We start from the raw sequence: 19,412 nt of genomic DNA, 5'->3' as shown, positions 1-19,412 counted from the left end.
GTCCTTAAAAACTTTAATATGAATTTATAATTGAATTGAATTGAAATGAATTACTAGATCGTTCCTGCTATGCAGCACGTTCCCATGCATCCATAGTAACATTTTTTTTTTTTAATAAAAAACTAAACATGAAATATATATTAGAAATATTCAACTATTATTTGTTATTGTTTAGGTAAAGCAGATGTTTCTAAACAAAACAAAATATTTTCTTGGGAATATTATTTTTTGTGTCCCTCACTATTTGATTCCATCCTGTTTGTCACTTGTAATATAACAAAAGACTCTTCCTTAATGACATCGCCATGCAGGAAGTGACATCATATTGGAGGGAAACCAGCAGCACAAACATCAGTGAGTATTTGATGGATTTTGTCTTGTTTCATGGTATTAGTTTGTCTCCTTTTAAAACATTGTCTCCTGTTAGACAATATGACAGATTTCAATTTGCTAATATCAAAATAGGGTTTAAAATGTCACGGTAAACTTTAGTTGCTTGTTTAAAAGCAGTCATTATTTTTGCTGTTCTGATTTATACCACTTGCACTCTACCTGTTTATTTTGAGTTTAAGTAACTTTGCATGCCATAGAGGTTGTTTTCTGGCCCGTTGAATGATTACCAACCATCTTTGTACTACCATTCAATATTCAACAGTCTTTAGGATTTAACCGATTGAAATTATTGGCATCCCTTTTGAGGAAAAAGCAAACTTAAAAAGTCTTAAGGTGCCAAGGGAAGTGCCCTGCCTTACTCAGTAGTTGTCTGCCAGGAACATACTAACTTTATAGTTTTTCTTGTAACTTCCACTTTCCAGTAGTTATGATTGTACTTTTGAAGAGTACTGAGTACTGAGATCAGCTGAAAACGAATGAATAACAATGAATAAAATGAGCTGTCATTGTGCTGGTCTGTCATATCAGTCAGAACCCTTCTGTGTTGTCTATATGTTTTATGCAAAAGAGCATGAGACAGACAGCTAGTATATGTAGGCAAGCATGTGTTTTGGGAATTGGCAAGTAGCCATCTGAAAGTCCCTAGATGACTACTAATGAATTGGGCTTTCAATGACTACTGCAGCTTGGGGGCTCCACCCTCAGCTTTCATGTAATGTTTTTGTGTCTGGTGGTAAAATTGCATGTTTAGGATTGTTATAAGACTATTTGATAATTGTGAACTTGTTTGTCTACATTGAAGCCCATATATCTTCCGCTGGTTTTTGTGTAGCTGTAACTGGTATTAGTCATATATTTAATTCATATAGAATGATATGTACGCCTTACATGCACTATAAGTTGATTTTGATAGTTTTTACCAAATGAATAATTGTAAATGTTCCTCTGAGTGTTTTAAAGTTCAGAAGTGCACCGTTAGACTTTGCTTGAGGGTTATGTCATATTTTTTTATTTTCCTAGCTTTACTTGTAAAAATATGGTTAGCAGCCACTTCCATGTCGGTTCCATGATGTCAACAACCTGTTTCAGTTTGTGTAAAAAGATCCAGCATGCAGCACTGTTACTTGAGATTCTCCATTATTTTTCCAAAAAGAAAGAGCTGAAGTTGTATTCCTACCTCCGAATGGCTAGCCAATGAATGATCATCGGTTGGGGGCCAATAAAATGATCTTCAAAGGCATTTTGGGCAATGAACTCCGGTATTAGCTAGTGTGTGTTAGCATGCAGAGTCTTGGTGGATAAGTAATAAGACCCACTTAACTCTTCAATTATTTTCCATTACAGGGGAGCCACAGCAGTGTTTTGCCTGCTCAGTTTATTGGTAATGGAAGGCTTCATACTGGGGAGTGTTAATTGGTAGGTGTCAGAACTAGAGAGTTGCGGGTTATGTTTAGAGCATCTTCATTAGCGCATAGATCCTTAAGTGAAACTCGTCACTGTCTGCGCGTACGAGCGTGTGCGTTTTATAATGCCACTTGCATGGCGCTTTTTTCAAGCTGGTCTCCAAGCTGAGGCCCTTTCAAAAGGGTGGATAAATTATGTACATTTTTTAGCATTTAACTGAAACTGTCTTTCATTGGGCGCAGCTGCACTCATGGGCACTTTCTTGATTTCTGTGGTGATTAATTCAGTTCACATCTTTATTTTCAAAAGCCGATTACTTAATTTAAAGTCATTACAGATTTATCCTCATTCAATGTCTCTGGATAATTCACACAGCCAGAATTAATAGGCTTGCTATCCTTTGAAATTGACCATCAATATATGAATAGAGCCACCATAGATTTTTTTTGTCGTTATTTTTAATTATAATAAACAAATATGTTTCAGTGTTTTAATTGTATTTAAATATACATACACTACCGCTGAAAGAATTTAAATGAATTTATTTAATGTGGATGCATTTAATTGAGCAAAAATTACTTAGAAATGTTAAAAAATTTTCTACTTCAAATCAATTTGTTTCTGGTAATCCTGGGGAAAATGTGTCAGAAAAATATTAAGCTGCTTTCCACATTGAACTTGCAGCACATCAGTAAATTTGATTTCTGAAGGATATATACATACATATATATGTATGTATGTATGTATATGTACAGAACATATATTATTTTAATTTGAAAAAATACAAATAAAATTTAATACAAATAAAAAAGAAAATACAATAAAAATGTATTAAAACATATTTGTTTATTATAATTGAAAAAAGAGTCTATGAGACCCAAAACAGGGTCTCATAGACTCAATACATTTTATTGAACATTATTATCTTTTATTGTATAACCGTTGCAGCCGCACTTTAATGCATGGCCTGTAGTGAGTTATTTCTTAAATTCAGATTTGAAAGAGTGCCGTTTGGTCAGGAGGGACATCAGTGGAGATAAAAGCCATTTGTTCTGACAGAGCATTTCGGTTTTGTTTAGGGGGTGTGAGGACACTACATGGACTATGTGCATACACTCATGCCTCATTGTGTGTACGGTTTCATTAAACTTTAACTGCAGAGCCCTTCTGGCTCAAAATCTGTTTAGTTTAGCCCCAAATCCGGCACCCCTCCCCCCAAACACCACCTTGTCTCCCACGTCTCATGGGACCGCTAGATCCCATTTAAACACGGCCAAGTCACACGAACGCATTCGCCCTAGAGAAGTTTGCTTCCTTTGACAGACTACCCTTCACCGACGGCGCGTTTTCATTAAGGCTTGCAATTTGGACACTTTCCAAATCACCTCTATTCTTTCGGGCGAGAAGCACACTAATTATGCCAGCGTCTTAAGGAGAACTGGAAACACAATTACGCATCTTCCTTCTGGTGCCTGTGCGCAGTGGTTTGTAGGTCAGGGGGACGCAGGCCCATTTCATCACAATGAACGCATGAGCTGCATGGCTAATGTTTTAATCGTAATAATTAATACCACTTCGCTCTCATGCTGCTGCTAATTATGCATCCACACGTCACAGCGCAGACCTCGTTGATATCTGGAGAGAGGGGATTTCAGCCAGGTTTTCCAAACCCCTAGGAAGTCAGGGTTCATTTGGCAAGCCAAGTCATTTCCAACACTTCACTTAAATGCAAAACGTGTGAAAAGGGCTTTCTTACTTTTTAGATTTTTAAGTCGCATTTTTAGTTGTGTAGTATGTTTCAGCTATGATGAAAAAGCAGACTGACAAATGGTCTGTGAAATTTATATTAGCCAGTATTTACAAAATGTGCCACTGATTGATGATCAAATGTAACTAGTTGTTCATTTCAGGGGTGGTAGTTGCCATAATTATGCCAATATGTGGGCAAAAAGCATATTTCTTCATTGTTTCGGCCATTTAAAAGAAATGTAGAGATTTCTATAAGCAACTCGATTGACGTTCATTGTATGGATAAAACAAAACCAAGACATTTTCAAAATATCTTCTTTTGTGTTCCACAGAACAAAGAACATCAAACGAAAGACATGAGTGAAATATTAGGACATTATTTGCCAAAATTTTCAGAACTCTTAATAATTCACTCATGTCTTTCTTTGTTCTGTGGAACACAACAGAAGATATTTTGAAAAATGTCTTTGTTTTTTGATCCATAAAATGTAAGCTAATAAAGTCCAATGTTGTTTGAATTCCAATGGTCTTCAAATATTCTTTTGTGTTTCGTAGAACAAAGAAAATCAAACAGGTTTGGAATGACGTGATTGAATTTTTAGGGCATTATTTGCAAACATTTCCATGTTTTTTTCTTTCTTTTTTTTCTTTGGAGGACTTTTAATAATTCACTCGTGTTGTTCCAAACAGCTTTGGTTTACTTTGTTTTGTGGAGCACAAAAGAAGATATTTGGAAAAATGTCTTTGTTTCCTTGTCCATGCAATGGAGTCCTATGTTGTTTGAACATCAGTGTCATTCAAAAATTATTTTGTGTTTCATAGAAGGAAATGAAGATGAGTAAATGACAGAGAGCTCATTTTTGGGTGTGAAAAGTGTGAAATTAATTTGTCGATTTCCTGTTGTAAGGAGTTAGTGGCTGGCTCAGAAATTGTCTGCGTGACCAACTGCCGTTGAGATGTATGGGAATGTTAGTTTCTCCAGGTGGTAGACCATTGGTTCTCCAGACCTTTCCCCGTTCACAGATCCATAATGTCTCCTCATTTTCCTGAGGAAACACATCACTTCCCAACTGACAGGAACACTTCAATGCAGACGGGGGCGTAGGTCGGGTCGAGGGGGAGGTTTTTCAGCAGCAAGTTTGCTGAGGAGATGAACGGAAATGTCCGTTAGTGGGTGGAGGTCCTTGGAGATAATAAGAGAGCAGCTCCACCGCTTCAGATCAGGGCTGAGAGATAGTAGCCTAGCTGAAATCCGCACAAACACTCCAAACGCAGATGTTCTTCAAAAGACCTCTGATAACATGGAGATATCCCGCTTCATTCAGAGACATGTTTAGTCTGTCTGTATCTCTCTGGCCTTTAACCTAAGCTCTCCAGGGCAAGTGTTACTTTACAACCCCATATAATTCTACAATAGTGCATAAATCCTGTATGCATTTATTATAGAAACAGAAAAGAACAGTTCAGAGTAATACATACTTTCTTTAAAGATGCAGATAAACTTTTGTGTTTTTCTGATCAAATTCTGGTGACACACATTATAAATTTATACTTGTTTTAAAGCATCGACTTTAATATCAGTTGGAGACTCACACTGTGCATTTAATGTATCTATCTACCCAATTAAATAATGTCACAACCATGCAGTTCATTAACATGCAAATGGTGTCTTATGAAGAGATTAGTTAATTGCAACTCATTTGCATAATTAATGAACACTCGAATGAATAATGCTTTAGTGAATTTGTGCTGCGCTGTCATGAAATAAATTATAAAAGACAGGCTGAGACCATTGTGTAAATTCCCTGTGAACTGCATGAAATAATAAGCAGGTGAGAGATGTATAATAAAATCAGAACATGAGAGAAATATGCATGAATGGTCATTTGTACACATTACTTAAAGCTGGCTGTTAGCCTGTCACAGTGACAGCACGCAATATCTCTGTAGGGTCTCTGACTCTGTAATAAAGAAGACTGATTGTCACTGGGAAAAGTTATGATGGCCATTTATAACACAAAAACGACAGAGGGTCTGTCAAGATGCTTTCGTAACCTCTTTGCATTGTGGTTATAAGATTTTTGTCTCTCTAGTCAGAAGAACAGACACACTTTATCCATTTTTAAGCTGATAGTCTCGGTGAGAATTCCAAATGGCATCTTGGCAGCCTAGAAGGGCACTAGGAAAGGATATTGTAATCGTAGAGTCATTGCAAATGAACTTGAGCAATCAAATCCATTCACTAAATGGTCCTTCTAAAAGACTTTCCATGTGATGATAACTTTAAGTAAAAAAAATTGTAGTTTCTGTTTATGTGGTCTTAGTTGGTGCCTGTCGGCAATTCATTTTGAGGTCTTTACCTGAGATTTTGTAGAAAATATTAATTGTATGTTACATATTTCCATGTTTGTTTGTTCGATTTTAATAGCGCCATATGGAGAGAAGCATATTTTAAGCTTAAGTTTTATTTTTTGCAACAGTCTTTACACCGACACTCTCACTGGGACTCTTTCGTACCTTATTTACCACTGAAAGTTGCATATTGGTATCTTAATGGTACATATGTGACCCTGAACCACAAAACCAGTCTTAAGTCGCTGGGGTATATTTGTAGCAATAGTCAAAAATACATTGTATGGATCAAAATGATTGATTTTTCTTTTATGTCAAAAATCATTAGGATATTAGTAAAGATCATGTTCCATGAAGATATTTTGTAAATTTCCTACTGTAAATATATCAAAACTTAATTTTTGATTAGTAATATGCATTGCTAAGAACTTAATTTGGACAACTTTAAAGGTGATTTTCTCAATATTTAGATTTGTTTGCACCCTCAGATTTTCAAATAGTTGTATCTCGACCAAATATTATCCGATCCTAACAAACCATACATCAATGGAAAGCTTATGTATTCAGCTTTCAGATGATGTATACATCTCAATTTCAGAAAAATTGACCCTTATGACTGGTTTTGTGGTCCATTAGTATCTAAATCTTACATATTTGTAAATTTTGAGAAGGTGCTGCCCCAGTGACAACTTTTGTACCTTTTTTCTAAGAGTATATAAAAATGAATATTTATGCATAATCAAGGTATTTAAAAATGGGTTGATTTATTGTGTGTACCAAACGTGCACATATTTTTTTGCAGCAAATATGAACAAATGAGAAAACTAATTACAAGAAGACATTTTAATTGTTTTTGTGTATAAAAGCAATAATCTCTATTCTGATGAACTGCTGAGCGGGTGTGTGTTTTATGACTCTTGCTATGATTCAGTTGTTCAAATCTAAACGTTCTTAATTATTTACTGGCAGTAATTAATTTCTTTCTGAAACTGCCATTGTGGGTGACAGTAAGATGTTTAATGATATCGCTTGATCATGCAAATTTAACCACAACTGCAGAATCAGATGCTACTGATTTAATACGTTATTTTTCCTCTTTTTCTGAGATTTTGTACTTCTGAAAGGTCAGTGTCCTACATTAAGACAAATCACTGCGACATGACCTCCCAAAAAACAAACGAGGAAGCGAGTCTCTTCAATTAAAAAAACGATAAAAGCCAGTCTTTTATCCCGTGTAAAATTAAAGAAATAGTTCACGCAGTAACATTTAGCATTATGAAATCACGCCATGTTGCTCCATGTTTTTTCCAATGCAACCCAAAAAGAGGTTATTTTCTCCTCTGGCATTGCATAGAAAACAAAAATAAATTTGGAATGTAAATAATGGGATGAACTATTACTTTAATTCACATTTACACAGTAGCACACCAACTTATCTTTACTCTAAATTCTATATTGTAATATTAGGACTCCCTGCACTACTGACACAAAAACCTAAAGAATAATTTCTCAAATTGAATTGTAATATCCCACAATCCCTCCGCTTTTATAAAGTCAGTGAGTCTGGGATTACATTTGCTTTTACTTGCCTTTAATCTTTCACAGCCTTCATATTACATTCTTTCTGGGGATTTACTTGCTGCAATTTTATTAACCTGTGGCACTGAATTATATTTGAATTTGTTTCCCTGCAGATTTGCTCATAAATCACATTCACAGTCATTACTATGGTTGTTATGTGGCTTTTTGTATACTGGACAACTTTAGCACCAATTTTGAACCCTAATGATATTGTTGTTTTCTGAAAGACTTTAGGACGCAAAGCGCTTTGTGTTTATGCACATTAAAAAAATGGTATTATGACCGACGTCATTGAAACACTGTGCTTAAGTGCTTAAGCAGTGGTTAAGATAAAAGTTTCTCAATGTTTTGCTGAGGATTTCAAAAGCTAAGCATATAATATCATATCTAGTGCAGTGGTCTGGGGTGGTCAGGAAGGAAGCTGTAATCTTTGGGGAATATTGCAGCTTTGGGCTTGGAGGGGGTTAAACGGCATTCAGATCCTGCTGACTGCCGGTTTATTTAGACGAGACACAAGTAGGTCATTGATATATCACTAATTAGTGTTCCCCTCACATCCTTGACTTTGTATACAGACCTAGAAAATCCTAAGCGGTTTCAGTGTGTGCTTGATTGAGCATACCCAAAGGAAACCATTGTGAGGTCAGATTCCTGTCCTGTTTATTTGGACATGCAGTTGAAGGTAAACTGTTAAGCAAAGATGATCTACTGTAAGTCTTTGGGGTGGTTTAAATGACATCTGTACTTAATAGACCAGTTGTGACTGTGCATTCCTTGTTCTAATGGATGATGTTGAGTAACTTCATGTCATTGAACTTGTTAAACTGGCATTATGTTATTTTGTGGACAGTGTTGTAAATGCAGTTGAGCAATGTCATTCCATTTATCTTGTACTGAGAAAACAGTCATGAGCTAACCACAATTCTTTCCTGCATCCCTCGTCGTCTATTTAATTTTGACCTTAGTTCTCCATGACTTTGACCCACTGGACCAAACTCAGAATCCACTAAACACAAGGGAATGTTTCTGAGAAGGTCTTAATAAACTTGTGAAGATGTTGCTTGACAGTTTTATAGCCTCTAACACAATGAGCAGTATAGTGTGATAGAGGAGGACCAGGACTATATGACAGTCCCCTGGTATAGGGTGTTCGGATCCCTAAAATAATTTTAATCATGCTCCATGTTTTTACATTAGCTCTGCTCAAAGAATTACAGTAGTTGATACTGTATCCTTCCTATTGTCAGTTTTTTTTTTTTTTAAGATTTATTTTTGGCGTTTTTGCCTTTTATTTGATAGGACAGTACAGTAGTTAGACAGGAAACGAAGTTGCAGGGGGGGAGGGGTGATCGGGAAAGGTCCGCGAGCTGGGATTCGAAAATATCTTTGGGTAAAATGGAAATCTGTGGGGTCCAGTGTTGTTTTTCAACGAATAAAGTCCTAAGACATGAGGGTGAATAAATGATGACAAAATGCTTAATTGTTTTGGGTTAACTGTCTGTCTAATTTAGCATTGCATGATGGCAAAATAACCTCGTGGGCAGCACGCCGACATGTAGCGCTGTTGCACTTTGCGCATCCCCACACACACTTTAACTCCTGTCTGAAAATACTGTCCTATCCTAATAAAAAGCCAAAATTTTGCATTGCATTCTCATAATTGCCACAAGGGGTGCTTTAGTGGGCATTAGCATAAACCGTCTTCTACAATAAGTTCTTTTGAGATTTCAATAGTGTTTGTGATCGTATATTGCTAAGCTAACAATGCTGTTCACAAATTTTCCAAAAACACACACAAATATTCTGTTTTAAATTAGCTTTCAGTGTTGATTGTATTATAAGTACATTTATGATACTCTTTTATCTAGCTTTATCCACCACCTTGAATGCATTATGAACTGGCAACCCGACTGAGCCTGGTTTCTCCCAAGGTTTTTTCTCCATTTCTGTCACTGATGGAGTTTGGGTTCCTTGTCACTGTTGCCTTTGGCTTGCGTAGTTGGGGACACTTAATTTTTGGCAATATTGACGACTTGATTGCCCAGACACTATTACAATGGCATCACTGAATCAACGATGAACTGATTTTAACTGAATTTTGTTTGCATTATTGACACACTGTTTTCCTGTTTAACACTGTAAAGCTGCTTTACAGCAGCAACAATCTGTATTGTATAATGCACTATATAAATAAAAGTGGCTTGACTTACTTGACTTGACTTGAGGATGCGCAATGCATTATGAGATTACCTTTACCAGGTCTGTGATGGATGCATGCACTACCTTAGTGTTTGAACAAAAGACTGTATCTCAAAAGCAGGCTAAGCATGAGTTCTAGGTAGGCAGCTCACTAGTTTTTGGAACAAAAGTAATGTCTTTGCCCATTTCTCCTATTAGCTTTGTCTTTCTCAGTTTAGACATTTTCTCAGTCTCTCTCTAAACCCTGAATGCCATTACATTCTACGCTGGAGACATAGTGTGTGTTAATAAGCTGGGACATCTGGTAACCAGATTCTTTTCTGATTCATTAACTGACGTAGTTGCAGTGGCCAGAGGGGTTTACGGTAGATATTTGAGGGCAGGTTGAGGTGCTGGAGGGGGGAGAGAGGGGTTGGGTTAACCAAGAGACATGGGTGTATATGTGAAGTGTGAACGATAGTGTACTACTACTGTTCTCTCTCTCTCTCTCTCTCTCTCTCTCTCTCTTTCTGTGTGTGTGTGTTTGAGAATGGAAAGTCCTTGTAATGATAGGAGTGCCAGTGTGAATGAGTGTGTCTTCTTACTCATCAGGCATAGATGACACCTCTCTGAGCTCAGATTAAGTTATTAAGTTAAGCATTGTTCCAGATTCAATATAAGTTGAGCTCTATTAAATTCTGCAGTATTTGTGGTATAATATCAGTTTCCACAAGGTACTTTGACTTTTTTTAAATTTATGCATCATATTACACTTTTTTTTATTATTAAAATTTTTCCTCATTCTCTTATTACACTTACAATGGAAGTAAAATAAATATACATTAACATGCACACCATTTAAAAAAAAATAATAAAAAAAATGCAAAAATTAAAAATAGTTTATGCTAACTGAAATTAAATATTACATATTATAAAACAAATTAGAAATGGTGCCTTGGCAATGGACTTTACTATTACTACTAATATAATTTAAATAGCACTGTAACTAGTACCATAGTATAACTAACATTACTAAAATTGAAATAAAAATAAATTAAAGCTAAATGGAAATAATAAAAACAAAAACTAATAAAATTAAAAGGACAATGAAAATTTATTTATTGTACAATTTCCTGAATATTTGTAACCACAGTTAATACATTACGACACTTATCAATTCATTGTTACACTATCCTTTTTAAATTCTGTTATAATTATTTATGACAAGCTATAATGTATTACAACGCACATTTTGAATAATTATAATGCATTATACCCTTTAATAACCCTTTATAATGCATTATACATAAAGGCTTTAAGTAAAGTGTTACCAAATTTTATTTTATTTCCAATTTATTGATACTTATATCTAATACCAAAGAAATGGGAAGAAGAGGGCAAAACAGGATTGGAAAATGTTGCAAGTCCTTCAGGCCTACCTTAAATGTGTTGCCAATATGGATGGATAGAATAAATCTGTATGAAATGTTGTTTTGGATTAATGAAGTGCAATGGTAGCCGTAATAAATAAGATCATCAGCCCGCTGCAAGAAAGCCCCTCCCACTACTGAAGATGATTGAGCAAGAAAAATGCGATTTGATGGCACACATTGAAGGATGAAATGGGCAATGAAGTTTCCATATGTTGTTTTTACACAGTAATTAGAATCTGTACTATGCTTTTTCTCTCACACACACATATATATGAACAAACACTGATTTAAAGGCTTCTCTTGTGTAGACTTTATAAGATCTACTGACACATATGATGTCATTATTCCGGTCAGTTCTTCTGATGATGCATCTGTTCTCAGACCGCCATCCGCTGAGGCCTGAACCGATTATATGGCAACGGATCATCCAAACCAAATACCTGCTGCGAACTTTGACCCCAGGAGCATGTAAAGTTTGCATTCCGTGTTGCAGTTCCACTGAGAACCAGTCTGTTCGTACTGTTTGGCCTGCTTTCGATTAATGGTAATTGATATGATTTCCCAGCAAATAAACATAAATAAAAACAAAAGGGGAAAGCAGAGTGCGCAAACCGCCTCATTTATTGCGATATCACGTCTGTTATTCATCACCATGGCGACCTGCGAGAGAGCCTTGATGCGTCCCGCTCACAGATGTGACCGGTTTGTATTCATTGGATATGCAAATGTGTTGATCCAATGCTCATTGTTATTCACTGCCCCTGAGACAAATGAGGTTGATTCTGTTTGTGTATTTGCTTTCTGCCTTTAGTCCCGGGAAGAAACGGCACCACAGATCGCTGGATGCTTCAACAGGGCTGAAAACGAATGCGGATTTTTCGAGGGTCGCCTCAAAGCAGCTGCGAAAGTGAGAGGTAGAGCTTTGGCTCCTCTCTTCTCTAATCTCATCCCCCGTGGAGGGAAGCATTGGGCCGTGAACCTGGCTGCGAGCTGATTGGCTGCCGAGGTGATGGGTAGGGGGCTGTCAGTGTGAGGGCCGCAGCTGTTTTGGAAGAGCCTGTGTCGGTATCTGCAGCATGTCGACGTGTGAAGTACAAAAGATGAATCCTATTTCTCAAGAGAGCCCCACATATGTCAAGTATATTGTCCCATTATACCAATTCATTTATCAAGCCACTGAATGCCAATTAGATTCACAGGATGGTGCAGGTATATGGCGAGTGGTCGGTGCCAACGCTCTGCCGCAGCTGAGCTCCTCTGGCTGGCTGCACCTCGAGCGCCGCCGCTGTCTCACTCTCCACGGCGGGGCTTACCGGGGCGTAGTAACCTTCCCGAAAGGGCAAGAGGCCTCCCGGCGGTGACGCCCTGCACCGAAACCAGAGAGTTACCGTTTCGGCTCGGCCCCCCTGATGAAGATGTCAGGGAGAGGGGCCCGAGCTGTGTGCCAAATGTTTCCACAGCCTGGAGATCAGATGAGATGAGAGGATCGGATGATGAAGCAGCCCGCCGCACACCTTCAGCTGGGTACGTCCCAGCTGAGACAAGCTGAAAATGAAGGAAGGGGAGGAAGCTGAATTGGAGAAGTTGGAGAGTGGAAAGAAACCGGCAGAAGGAGAAATGGATATTGTGACATCAGTGTTAACATGTGTTTTCTGTTCAGGATCACAACTGGATTGCATTTAATAAATTCAAGATGCATTGTGGTCAGATCATTGAAACCACATCAGGAATCAACTGATACTGTTTTTTTTTTGTTTTTTTTAATGATATTTAAGTCTTTAATCATTGTCACGTTTCTTCTTTTAGACACAATAATAACTAAATCTCTCATTATTAGCATCAAGTGAACAATCTTCTATTTAATATTGCACATTGTCAACAAAGAATTAATTTAATTAATTTTTTCACTACTACATTTGTCCAACGCTCTTCACTTAATTAATTCAGATGGTTTTTTTGTTTGTTTGTTTCCACTATGTGAAGTAATCATTGTTTTTGGTTATGTCTAACTTTATTTGTAAACCTATAAACTTGTGTCTTTAAACTTTGTCTAATCTTTGAATTTTTCATCTACAATTTATGAAAATTGGTCAACAAAAACAACAGAGAAATGTAAATGCTAATGTATTTTAATCATTGTGAAATTTCCTGTCATCCTCTTTTTTATGTTTGTTGGTTTGTTTTTGTTTTTGTTTTTATTCTGATCTTGTAAAGTGAAAAAGGCAACACACAATACTCACTCACATCATTTTATCTATTTTTGTGGAGTAATTTTCTCCCCATTTTCACTGCTAATCTCTATTAGCATCCTTTACTGTATGAATGTTTTTAAAGTAGCGAAGCATAAAAGACAAGATACCTTGTGTTTATCTATCAAAATGATAGGAAACCATTTTGAATTATATGTATTTAAAAAAAAAAAAAAAAAGTTGGTAGCTGACAGAACATTTTGAGTAACTGTAACCTCAGATGTAATAGAATATGGTGAAACAATGATACAGTTAATGCCAGGTGAAACAGGGGCCAATGATAGTACAGCTATAACTGTCAAAAAGTCCCTCACGTCAATTCAAAACGACAGCCAGTGATTGAAAAGTAACGATGACTAATTACAGTCCCACGTGAGAGATCTGCCCCGGTCCCCGGCAGCGTAACGTCATAAGATTTAAATAGTTCTTATTCCCATGGCTGTGGTTCACATTCTCCACGGCTGTGCTCATGTGCTGATGGATTCAATTAGCTGGGCTGTATATGCGCCTGTGGACGATTTAGTGACCGTTTGTTTGCCCAAAGGGCCTGGAGTTGCCTGGTTTTGTACATTCGGTTTTATTTTGCTTGATTAGATTGTCACCGGCTTTTTTGGAGTTACTACATTTTTACATAGAAGTAGTTTCTCAGAAATGACTTCATGTTGCTTTTTTTTTTCTTTTTTTTCTTGATCTGGAGATGCAGCAATGCTGGGCAGCCTACTAAAATCCTAAGCCAGTGGTTCTCAGTTGGTGTGTTGCAACCCAAAAACGGCCACAGAGAGAAGGGAAAAAACTATGCTAAATTCTGGTAAAATCTAATAACAGTAGATAGCAAAAGGAGGTGAAAAAGACTGTGCATCCAATACTTGGTAGTATGACTAATAATTAATGTATCATGTTATTGATTTTGCATAGTTCATGGTAATATTAATCACTTTTTATATTTCAATTTACATTTTTGTTTTATTTTATTCTAATTTTTTGTAATTTATTGTATAGAGTTGACATTTGATGATACATTTGTTGGACATTTGGTGCAGTGTAAAATCTGGGTCCAGTTAACAAGTACTGAGTTTGGGTTCAGTGATGACTGTTTTATACACTGTTGTTCTTTGTCTCTTAAATCGCTTCCTCAAACAGAGGATATAGGAGAAAGATTTCGAGATTTGAAGCCCCCTGGGACACGGCATGCCATGGCCACAGCTGGGCTTCATCTTTACTGATAGCTTTGGGTGCCGTCACTGATGTTGCCTCTTATCATATCTCTCCTGAGCTCCCCAAACCTCCCAGACAGAGTAAAATTACTACTCTGAGCTATTTCTATTATTAATGTAATGGTTTCTCAGTTTTGTCTTATGCATTAACTTTCTAAGATTCATTCATTCATTCATTCGGAGAAATTAATTTAGACACCAATGATGCAACTGAGTTCAGAAAATGGGAAATTAATGAGAAATGTTTGAATTAAAACTCAAATCTAACTTTTGATTGCAGGTCTTCACATTTTTAATATTTCAAAATATACAATATTAATGGACCCAAATATATTGTTAATATAGAATAGATTTACTTTTTTTTTTTTTTTTTTCATATTTTCTCATATTTTGCCATTTTTAAATGTATTTTCAATTGAAATATTGTCCATACATAAATTTTGCATTTACCCAAAATGCATCATTAGATTGAAAATGTTTTATTGCTGGTTGACATGCATTTTGTAATATATTTTGTCATTCTGAGGTTTAAATTAAATATATTTTAAATTTTAAATTTCAATTTGATATATTTACCATGAAGTGTGTTTTAGCTAGAATACATTTTTGCTGTATGGATATTAGATTTTATGCCTTGAAAATATTTTCCTAATGATAAAACTAAGTGGATTTGTCTTCTGTTTAAAAGAAACGTGCTGATTGTTAAGTTTGATTTAAGTCTTTGCTATAGTTGCTGGAACTCAAAAACATAAAAATTTGTCTTCATGTAAATGTAAATAACTAGAGCTCATATTGTAAAATAGCAAACATGCAGCAAGTCTGAATGGTCTTAACTTTAAAATCCTCTATAATGTTTTTATGTCTCCTTAAATGTTGGCGTCAGTAATTGAGAGGTGATGAAGGTAGTGATCTCATGGGGAAAGAGTTTCTGGAACAGTAGCGGGGGAAGGAGAGGAGGTCTCTATCCCACTGTGAGGCCACATTCTTGGCTCTGCATAGGTAAGAGGTGAATCCCATTAGCATTTCTGCTGATAGCAATATCTGCCAAGAACAGCCTCCTGCAGAATCTCTGCTGCTTTGAGAGATTTGAAGCCTTGTTGTTGACTGATTAGCAGGCCAGTGTGAAATCTGTGCATGTTTATGGGCATTCTGCACTGATTTCGAATGGATTTAAACATGCTAAAATTTGTTAAATGAATGAGAATACTGTGGCTGTGGCTAAAAGAATAATTAGCCAAACATACTTATTATAAAACGGCTAGTTCTGGTCCTGTTATAACATTTCTATTCCACAGACACACCACACTACCCCCATCTCTCATTAATTGGACAAACAGATAGTCCTTTAATTAGTTAATCTAATGCAATTGGGCTGGTTGGGATGTTATTTTAGTATTGTTTATTAGTATTTTGTTTTTATATTTTCAGTGTTCACTTTAATTTAATCTTATGTTTTATCAGTTTTGTTATGTGCTTATATCATGCTTTATGTATTATATGTAATATTATGATTATGATTATTTTTGTCTCACAATTTCTCAAAATTGCACAATATATACAGATGTAAACATTAACTCGCAACTCTGAGAAAGAGTCGTAATTGAGATATAAACATGCTAGATAAAAAACAATTTCATAATTACAAAATTTCGACAGAGCGAAAAAATCATAATTGAGAGATATGAACTTACAATTCCGACAGAGTTTGTCTCACAATTCTAAGTTTGCATCGCGTAATTCTGACTATACACGTAGAATTGCAAGATATAAACTCAAAATTGTGAGAGAAAAGTCAGAGTTGTGAGAACAAATGTTAGAATTGTGAAATATAAAGTCACAATTGCCTTTTTTGTGGCTGAATCCATATATAGCATGATTGTTATAATTGTTGCAATGTTTTATGTCAGAAACTGTCAACATAGTATTTATTTATTCATTTAGATTTTTTTATTGTGTCCATAATATTTTTATGTAGTCAATGTTATATAAAAGCAATAGGCCACTCATTTTACATAACAACCTCTTTTAACAGAGATTGTTTTATTACATTCGCATTATTGCACTTTCGAACCTTTATGTAACTTGATGGACATTCCAATTTTTGGGAAATCTGCAGATCTTTATGTGAAGTTTAGCAGTAGCAGATTCCATGTTGTCCCGCTGATTAGCAAAAACTACTTTTCTATCACAGCTCCAGAGACGTCACCCGGGTCATGAGGTGTTTCACATAACAAGGACGTTTTGATGTTAAAGGCAATTCATCAAGCATTTCTTCTGCTCCCAGAGGCCATAACAGCACAGAGCGGAGAGGAAAATGGACTCTTATCAGGATTGTACAATATATTCCTTATTTTATCTTAACAAATCCATTCTCTTTCTGTTTTGCTTGCAGGATCAGATAGCAGGCCCTCGATATGTTCAGAATGGGAGCTTTCCAAAAGATAGAGGAATTTGGGTCACATTTTAGAATAACTCCACTCATGTGCTACTCTAACTAATCTGCAGATTCAAAATAATCCCCTAATGCTGTAATAACCCATTATATATTTATGTATGGCTTTTATTCTCAATACATGTAATAGTTTGAATAAGCACAACTGCGGAAACGTTCAGTGGTCCATCTGGCCGGTGTTAGTATGCAGTTTTCCCAAACTGGTTGTGAATCACTGGAAGGTCATGACCTACAGGGCAATGGAGGGAATCTGTGACGGCAAAGCTTTTTATTTAATATTGCTGTTTACTACAACATGGCACAAACTGGTTTATTGTAATTTGCATGTTAATAAATGTACCTTATGTGCACCCCTTTACATGATAGTTTATTAAATATTTTAGCTAATTTGATGCTATCAGCTACTGATATGAGTGTTGTACTCCATTTAACACATTTTAGGATGTGTCAATGTGAAGTGTGTAATTTGTCCTTAATTGGACAAAAGATCCTGCAATTAGTTAAGCTAATGCTATTGGGCTGGTTGGGATGAGTTAATTTATTATTATTTATGTACTGTTATAGTATTTATTAATATTTTTAATTGGCTTTTGTTTTTATAATATCATTTAATGTAAACTAAAATTAAAATGAAACTTGTGGTGTTGAAAGTGCTCTATACATAGAGTGGAGATTTTAGCGGTTTTAGTGCTTAAAAACAAATAATTATAATTTTTTTTAATTCAAAAAAAAAAAAGCTTTTTTTTTTGTTGTTGTTGGTAACAACACTGCCAAACAAACAGAAATAATAATAATAATAATAATTTAACAATATTTTTTAAATATCAATTTAATTACATTAAATGTAATTTAATTTATGTATTTATGTGTAAGATATGATAAAAGAAAATACATTTTTTAAACAGATACTCTGCAGACTTTCCCCTAAAATCAATGTAGAAAAGTTTTGTCTGGCGTTTATGAACTGTGATGTTGAGGGGAACATAAAAAGTGAAGTTGTGAAATGCATTTGGCTGAATGTTGAACCATATATACTGTATATGCATATGTGCATGTGTTTTTCATGCTTTGCACGTGCATCTTGGGCAAACATCAGCAATATGCATCGCAATGACCATGCAAAATATCCATGAAGAACTAGTCATCCCTTCTATGACCTTTGCTCTTTTTCTGCTCTTTGCATTTGCACGTGTTAGTAAATTTAACAACTATTGCACCTCTGAAAATTCAGTTCATTCCTTTCTCTCATTTTTTTTTAGGACCTCCCAGAAGTTTCCAGAAATCAGCCCCCTTTTGTCCCCCAACACACTTTAAGGATTGTTTGTTTATCCAAAAACTTATTTCATAAACTCCACCAGGAAGGGTGAAAATATCAGGGGTGCTCTCTTGGACAGAACAGATGTATTTTTTTCTAAAGCATTCGACTCTCGGTAAAGTTAAAGGTGCAGCGTCTAATTTCGGCACCTCTACTGTAAATTAAAAAAAACATTTTTGATTATTTTCACACAGGTTTCCCAGATACTCCTATACTATTGGTCAAACAAACAGTCAGTGTTGCAATATCAAACTCTCATCCAAGAAACCTGAAGAAAAAGTGTCACGATTTCCACAAAAATATTAAGCAGCAAAACTGTTTTCAACAGATAATAAGAAATGTTAATTGGACACCAAATCAGCATATTAGAATGACTTCTTAAGGATCATGTGACACTGAAGACTGGAGTAATGATGCTGAACATTTAGCTTTCTATCACAGAAATAAGTTACATTTTAAAATATATTCAAATAGAAAGCAGTTTTTTTTTATCGTAAAATTATTTACAATATTACTGTTTTTACTGTATTTTAAAACAAATAAAGCATGGAAAAAGCATCATTCTCTGTTGATGGCCAACCAAATATTTGAACGTAAAAGAAAAAATAAAAACACTCAAGAAGTGAAATACAAAATCCAGAATAACCAAGTGAGTGATGCAGCTGGCTGGTCATTCATTGCCGCTCATTCTTAAAAACAGAGTGAGAGAGACAAGACTCTCTTTCACACTTATTAAAGAGTCTCTGTGGATTCTTCCCTATGGAGGAAGGAGAGAGCGGCTGTAACTATTGATAGGTACTGAAAGAAATGCACACACAAACTGTGAGTCTCAGAGCAAAAAAAGTGACACACAAATGTGCTTGAAGAGTGTCTGAGAGACTTGATGATGTCCCAGGACTCACACTGTGCTCCTTATCCACAGCACATGTGCGCTCGCTATTATCACTCAGAGGGGAATTGTGTCTGAGGCATCCTGAGACTCACACATTTAATAAGGCCGTGTGTGTGCGTAATAATCTGCTTTGTCATGGTCATAAGGCTCTCATGAAAGTGAAAAAGGATTTGTGTACATTGTTTGTGCTGCAAGACATT

The 19,412-nt window shown here is 35.8% G+C and overlaps 1 long non-coding RNA gene across 2 annotated transcripts; it reads left to right on the top strand.

Moving 5' to 3' along the window:
* The first annotated feature begins 266 nt into the window (after positions 1 to 266).
* LOC131547330 (uncharacterized) lies at positions 267 to 17,447 on the top strand. 2 transcript variants are annotated; one of them, XR_009272905.1, is made up of 4 exons: positions 267 to 354; positions 11,902 to 12,004; positions 15,437 to 15,552; positions 16,745 to 17,447. It is a non-coding gene; the product is annotated as an uncharacterized LOC131547330 (long non-coding RNA). The 2 variants fall into 2 exon arrangements; XR_009272904.1 differs by lacking the exon at positions 11,902 to 12,004 and having other exon boundaries at positions 308 to 354; positions 16,745 to 17,445.
* Positions 17,448 to 19,412: the final 1,965 nt, after the last annotated feature.

Source organism: Onychostoma macrolepis, chromosome 09 (assembly GCF_012432095.1).
Source record: "Onychostoma macrolepis isolate SWU-2019 chromosome 09, ASM1243209v1, whole genome shotgun sequence".
Taxonomy (NCBI): Eukaryota; Metazoa; Chordata; class Actinopteri; order Cypriniformes; family Cyprinidae; genus Onychostoma; species Onychostoma macrolepis.
Note: the sequence above shows the minus strand (reverse complement) of the source record. Positions and strands in the feature narration are given on the sequence as shown.